Source organism: Portunus trituberculatus, chromosome 7, assembly GCF_017591435.1.
Source record: "Portunus trituberculatus isolate SZX2019 chromosome 7, ASM1759143v1, whole genome shotgun sequence".
Classification (NCBI taxonomy): domain Eukaryota; kingdom Metazoa; phylum Arthropoda; class Malacostraca; order Decapoda; family Portunidae; genus Portunus; species Portunus trituberculatus.
The window spans coordinates 1,986,913-1,994,412 of NC_059261.1; the positions used below are offsets into that span (position 1 = coordinate 1,986,913).

The following is a 7,500-nucleotide window of genomic DNA, read 5'->3' on the forward strand; positions in this document are numbered from 1 at the left end:
ATTGTTTTTTTTTATTGTTTTGGGTTTTGTATAAGTTATTCTAGGTTAGTATGTAAAAAAAAAAAGCTATTATTTCCATTTTTACATGTAAGCTTTCCATTACTGCTTATCTATGTGACTGTACGGTATGTCAATGTTATTTTGGGGGGCACATGTAAATTATTTTAGGCACGTGAACTGTGTAGACTTTTTTTTGACAACTGCTAGCATTTTGAATTTCTACCATTGTCTGTCTATACTGTCTGAAATAGATCACTTCTTTTCTCAAATATTTATCATTGCATATCTAGAAAAAGAAAACATTTTTGTACTATTTCCGGTTTCTATCTTTGAATATCTATAAAATGGCAAGTATTTGTATGTATGTACGTATGTATGTATTATAACTATGCCAGTATGTATCATTGTATGTACTTTTTGTATTAATCATTATCATAGCTTTCTTTTTTTGTACTTTTATATAATAGCCAGCGCATTTTTTTCTTCTTTTTTTTCTCGTAGGTATACTTTCATATATATAGTTTTTATGCTAAGATTTAAAAAAAAATTTGGTTCCTATAGATTAATGTTGTGTGTGTGTGTGTGTGTGTGTGTGTGTGTGTGTGTGTGTGTGTTTACCTAATTGTATCTTTACAGGTTTGCATCAAATTCGTAATGTACCGTGTTTTAAAGTTAATCTGTCATATTTATCATTAAAACCAGTGGTAGGGATAGAGAGGTGAAGAAGAGAGTGCAGGCTGGAGGGAAGCTGGCAGAAGCACACGACAAGAAGCTTACGGGAAGAACTAAAGGAAATGTGCACAGAATATAGCAGTGATTTATTTGTACCAATAGTAAAGAAACAAGAGATAGAAGCGACGGAAGTGAAAATGCTGTAGCTTGTTCTTGACGAGACGAAATGGAGAACACAGAGCACACGAGGATGAGATGGCTGGGATGTTATCAGAAGGAAAGGAGGATGCTGGGAATGAACTCATACGGCAGGAGGAAGAGAGGAGGACCAGAGATCTGTGGATGCAGAGAAAGAAGACATGCAAGTGATGGGGGTGACGAAGGAGGCGAAAGAAGACAATAGATTAGAGAAGGACAACCCGCTGTGACGACTCATAAGAGAAACAGCCGAAAGAAGATTTTAGATATGAACAATATCAATTCAAGAGAGAGAAAAAGATGAAGTAGAATGGAAAATGAGAAAAGATGGAAAGGAAATAAAAAGAATGGGAAAAACGCTCAAATGAAAAAAAAATTATAAAATAGAATGAATTATGAAAAAAGGGAACAAGAATGGAATATGAATGGGAAAGCAGAATTTGAAATGGGAAAATAGAATAAATAATAAAATAAGGAATGGAGTATTCAGTAAAGAGAAATAAAATAAAGAATTAAATAGAAAAAGAAAAATATCACTGGAACCATGAAATCTTCCTTGAAAACCCCCAAAACTTTCAATAGAATCTCTTAAACTACTGTAATCGTGAAATCATCATTAAAAACCCTGGTAACTTTCACGAGACCTTGAAGAATTAGAATAATGAAAAATTCCCTATAACTTCCACTAGAGTTTTTTAAGCAACTGGAAATATGAAGAAACCCTTCCTAACCCTAATTAACTTTCACTTGAGCTTGTTAAACTATCACCTGAGTCTTGTGATAAGAAATTTTGCTCATGTAACTAAGAAAACTGAGATTATTTGAGTTCCCCTAAAGATTATTAAAACTTTCTTTCTAAAGGTAGTTTTTCTATGGGAGACTATAATATTTTACACTTTTCACAGTTGCAGTGATAGGTTAACAGGGAGTAGCAGATGTTATAGGGGTTTTCAAGGGTGTTTTCGTGGTTCTAGTGATTGTTTAGGAAGATTTAGTATAAATTATTGGGTTTAAGGGTTCACCAGGGTCTAGTTCAAGTTATTGTGGTTTATAAAGTGTTTTCATGGTTTCGGTGATAGTTTAACAAGGTCTAATGGATATTCTTGAGGGTTTTTAATGGTTTAATTGTGTCTAATGGAAGTTTGGCTGCTTTCAAATGCTTTGGTAGAGTCTAATTTAAATTATTGAGATTTTTGAAGGGTTTAACTGAGTCTATTGAAAGTTATGTTGTTTTCAGATGTTCAACAGTTTCTACTGAACGTTATATGAGAGCTTTGAATTGTGTTTTCAAACCAAATAAAAAAAAAAATGAAAACAACAATAACAACCAAACGAGATCGTCCATGTGGCCTTTGAAAAGAGTAAAACCTTCTTGATGAGAAGTAAGCCTTTTAAACCACACACACCCACAAGCGCTATTCACAGCAACCAACCACAGAGCCTCCAGTCGCCTCTCAACCAATCACATTTGAGTTTCGGCCTAACCAATCAGTGAAGAGAATAGACAGACCCCTTGATTTCAACGCAGTACTAAGTGAGTGAGAGCACGTGTAGGGAGTCTATCATCACAGCTACTTCTCAATTCCTTTCGTGTTGTAAGGTAACGTGGCATTCATGGTATTATTGCACTGTAAGGCTGAGAGTCGTAAGGAGTAACAAGGAATACCTGCTTCTGTATTTCCTTCTTCCTATGACCTGAAGTCCTGAACTCATTTAGTCAAGTATGAGAGAGGTTTCAGGATCCATTCTTCTGACCAACTCCCCCGGACCTGCCCGGGAACTGGCATTTAAGTGGGCTTTTTTATTTAATCATTTTTGTTACCCTTGGCCAGATTTCCCCTTTCACATAAGAGAAAAATACTGTGGCTTGATTGAAATAGGGAAGGACAGTCTTTTAATGTAAACCAGTGTGTGCTGTGAGGCTGTGACGGGGATCTATGTGGGAAGCTGTGCTATAGCTGTGCCTTTCCTGTGGATAGGTAGATAGAAAGACTGCTGTTGCTGTTGTCTTGTATTGTATGTCATTACTTTCCAACTGGCGGTGACGGGGCATTGTGTGTTTGTGTGTGTGTTGCTTCACCTCTTCTTCAGAAACGTTTCGCTCTCTCTCACCACGACTGTTTTCCAAGGCGACATAGATGAAGACTTTCACTTCTCAATAATGTAAAAATATTAATTTGTCGCTGTAATCATATAGAAAAACCTCCATTAAAGATCAAGTAAAGCCTCTTGTAAGTAGTGGAGGTGCGACGCATTATACGTAGTGTCTCAGTATACGAGCTTTGGGAATCCCTGTTTTTGGAATATAAATAGAAAAGAACCAGTTAGGATATACGTGAAGGAATAGGAAGCAGATAGAATGAAGGTGCGATAGGAGAGAGAGAGAGAGAGAGAGAGAGATTCAAAATATTCGTTTGAAAGTAGAAATATAAAAGATATATATATATATATATATATATATATATATATATATATATATATATATATATATATATATATATATAAAGATGGTAGGATGGAGAAAGGAAGATATGGAAGCAAGAAAAAAAAAAAGAGGGAAATTGGAAAGTAGAAAGATGGAAAGGGAAAATAGGTAGGGAGAGAGAAAAAAATGTGAAAGGAATATAATATAAAGAAGATGCTAAGAAGACCGAAGGAAAAATGGAAAAAGAAAAAAAAACCATTTCATCGAGGTGCTATCAATAAATGTGTAAGAAAACTTTTCATATCTCTAAGTAACATAACTTTTAGGTGTTTTGATACTTAAAATGTGAAGAAAAGTGTATCATGACAATGTTGTAGTGTGTGTTCATTTCTAAAGTGTTAGATTATACAAGAAAAAGATCATTATTTGCCCAATCCATGTGATATGAGATTAGTTAATATAAGTAGAGAAAAAAAGTCTTTATAAGTAACCTGATAGTAATAAGGTTCACTTCATGCCCTTAATAAGTGTAAAGTATTCAAAGCAAGGAAATATAAGTGTAAGAGACTTCATTGTTACAAGTTGTTTTGACCCTAAGTGTGAACAAAAATACATATTTAAAAGTAACTTAAGGATGTTCACTAACTTACTTAACACTTCTATGTATTTACGTAGTTGTAGTTTTACAGGGCCTGGGCTTTACACTCGTGTGGCCCCGTCTCCACATCTACACTTATCCAATTTTTCTTTAAAAGTATGCACACTCGTTGCAGACACTACTTCTTCACTCAAACTGTTCCATGTCTCAACACATCTTTGCGGGAAACTATATTTTTTTAACATCTCTCAGACATCTTTCCTTTCTCAGCTTTTTACTATGTGATCTTGTGCTTCGAATGTCATATTCTTCTCTCAGGATCAGTTTCTCATTATCCACATGGTCCATTTCGTTGATCAGTTTATAACCTTGTATCAGATCCCCTCTCTCCCTTTTCTGTTCCAGGGTTGGTAGATCCATAGTCTTTAGTCTCTCCTCATATGTCATCCCTTCAAATTCTGGAATCATTCTTGTAGCCATTTTTTGTAGTCTCTCCAACTTTCTTATGTGTTTCTTTTTATGAGGGGTCCACACTACTCCTGCATATTCCAATCTGGGTCTTATTATAGTACTTATTAATTTCTTCATCATTTCTTTATCCATGTAGTGAAATGCTACTCCAATATTCCTTAGCAAATTATATGTTTCTCTAAAAATTCTATCAATATGGCTTACCGGTTGATTGTTTTCTTCCATCGTCACTCCTAAGTCCTTTTCCTTTTTTACTTTCTCTAGTTCTACTTCATCTCCCATCTTATAGATTCCCACGGGTCGTCTTTCACTCTTTCCCATTTCCATGACATGGATTTTGTCGACATTGAATTCCATTTCCCACATTTTACTCCATTCCCAGATCTTATTTAGGTCTTCCTGCAGTATTTCACAATCCTCTTTTTGCTTTATAATTCTGCACAGTTTCATATCATCCGCAAACAGATTTATGTAGCTGATCACTTCTTCTGGCATGTCGTTAATATATATGAGGAAAAGTATTGGTGCCAATACTGACCCCTGTGGCACTCCGCTTTCTACTGCTCTCCACTTGGACTTCATATCTTTAACTACCGTCCTTATTTCTCTCCCCCTCAAGTAATTTTCCATCCATCTCAATGTGCTTCCTTTTAAGCCACCGTTCTCCTCTAACTTCCACAGTAATGTGTGTGTGTGTGTGTGTGTGTGTGTGTGTGTGTGTGTGTGTGTGTGTGTGTGTGTGTATTTTACCTAGTTGTATTTACCTAGTTGTAGTTTTACAGGGCCTGGGCTTTATGCTCGTGTGGCCCCGTCTCCATATCTACACTTATCCAATCTTACTTTAAAAGTATGCACACTCGTTGCAGACACTACTTCTTCATTTAAACTGTTCCACGTCTCAATACATCTCTGCGGGAAACTATATTTTTTAACATCTCTCAGACATCTTCCTTTTCTCAGCTTTTTACTATGCGATCTTGTGCTTCGAATGTCATATTCTTCTCTCAGGATCAGTTTCTCATTATCCACTTGGTCCATTCCGTTGATCAATTTATAAACTTGTATCAGATATCCTCTCTCTCTCTCTCTCTCTTCTTTGTTCCACGGTTGGCAGATCCATAGCCTTTAGTCTCTCCTCATATGTCATCCCTTCAAATTCTGGAACCATTCTTGTAGCTATTTTTTGTAGTCTCTCCAACTTCCTTATGTGTTTCTTTTTATGAGGGGTCCACACTACTCCTGCATATTCCAATCTGGGTCTTATTATAGTACTTATCAATTTCTTCATCATTTCTTTGTCCATGTAGTGAAATGCTACTCCAATATTCCTTAGCAAATTATATGTTTCTCTAAAAATTCTATCAATATGGCTTACTGGTTGATTGTTTTCTTCCATCGTCACTCCTAAGTCCTTTTCCTTTTTTACTTTCTCTAGTTCTACTCCATCTCCCATCTTATAGATTCCCACGGGTCGTCTTTCACTCTTTCCCATTTCCATGACATGGCTTTTGTTCACATTGAATTCCATTTCCACTTTTACTCCATTCCCAGATCTTATTTAGGTCTTCCTGCAGTATTTCACAATCCTCTTTTTGCTTTATAATTCTGCACAGTTTCGTATCATCCGCAAACAGATTTATGTAGCTGATCACTCCTTCTGGCATGTCGTTAATATATATGAGGAAAAGTATTGGTGCCAATACTGACCCCTGTGGCACTCCGCTTTCTACTGCTCTCCACTTGGACTTCATATCTTTAACTACTGTCTTTATTTCTCTCCCCCTCAAGTAATTTTCCATCCATCTCAATGTGCTTCCTTTTAAGCCACCCTTCTCCTCTAACTTCCACAGTAATGTGTGTGTGTGTGTGTGTGTGTGTGTGTGTGTGTGTGTGTGTGTGTGTGTGTGTGTGTATTTACCTAGTTGTATTTACCTAGTTGTAGTTTTACAGGGCCTGGGCTTTATGCTCGTGTGGCCCCGTCTCCATATCTACACTTATCCAATCTTACTTTAAAAGTATGCACACTCGTTGCAGACACTACTTCTTCATTTAAACTGTTCCACGTCTCAATACATCTCTGCGGGAAACTATATTTTTTAACATCTCTCAGACATCTTCCTTTTCTCAGCTTTTTACTATGCGATCTTGTGCTTCGAATGTCATATTCTTCTCTCAGGATCAGTTTCTCATTATCCACTTGGTCCATTCCGTTGATCAATTTATAAACTTGTATCAGATCTCCTCTCTCTCTCTCTCTCTGTTCCAGGTTGGTAGATCCATAGCCTTTAGTCTCTCCTCATATGTCATCCCTTCAAATTCTGGAACCATTCTTGTAGCTATTTTTGTAGTCTCTCCAACTTTCTTATGTGTTTCTTTTTATGAGGGGTCCACACTACTCCTGCATATTCCAATCTGGGTCTTATTATAGTACTTATCAATTTCTTCATCATTTCTTTGTCCATGTAGTGAAATGCTACTCCAATATTCCTTAGCAAATTATATGTTTCTCTAAAAATTCTATCAATATGGCTTACTGGTTGATTGTTTTCTTCCATCGTCACTCCTAAGTCCTTTTCCTTTTTACTTTCTCCAGTTCTACTCCATCTCCCATCTTATAGATTCCCACAGGTCGTCTTTCACTCTTTCCCATTTCCATGACATGGCTTTTGTTCACATTGAATTCCATTTCCCACTTTTACTCCATTCCCAGATCTTATTTAGGTCTTCTTGCAGTATTTCACAATCCTCTTTTGCTTTATAACTCTGCACAGTTTCGTATCATCTGCAAACAGATTTATGTAGCTGTTCACTCCTTCTGGCATGTCGTTAATATAAATGAGGAAAAGTATTGGTGCCAATACTGACCCCTGTGGCACTCCGCTTTCTACTGCTCTCCACTTGGACTTCATATCTTTAACTACCGTCCTTATTTCTCTCCCCCTCAAATAATTTTCTATCCATCTCAATGTGCTTCCTTTTAAGCCACCCTTCTCCTCTAACTTCCATAGTAATCTTGCATGTGGCACTTTGTCAAACGCCTTTTTTAAATCCAAATAAATACAGTCAACCCATCCCTCTCTCTCTTGTACTCTATCAACTATTCTAGTGTGTATTTATCTAGTTTTTTACCTAATTG

General features: G+C 36.4%; 2 protein-coding genes across 2 annotated transcripts in view; both read left to right on the top strand.

The window, feature by feature from the left end:
- Positions 1-1,730, top strand: part of LOC123520534 (solute carrier organic anion transporter family member 74D-like) — a 29,366-nt gene extending 27,636 nt beyond the window's left edge. The window contains exon 11 of the mRNA XM_045282874.1: positions 1-1,730. This exon is cut by the window's left edge and continues 517 nt beyond it. The gene's annotated coding sequence lies outside the window, so the exon portion shown is untranslated.
- Positions 1,731-2,369: 639 nt separating this feature from the next.
- Positions 2,370-7,500, top strand: part of LOC123520542 (protein GDAP2 homolog) — a 69,576-nt gene continuing 64,445 nt past the window's right edge. The window contains exon 1 of the mRNA XM_045282920.1: positions 2,370-2,470. The gene's annotated coding sequence lies outside the window, so the exon portion shown is untranslated. The remainder of the gene's footprint in view (positions 2,471-7,500) is intronic.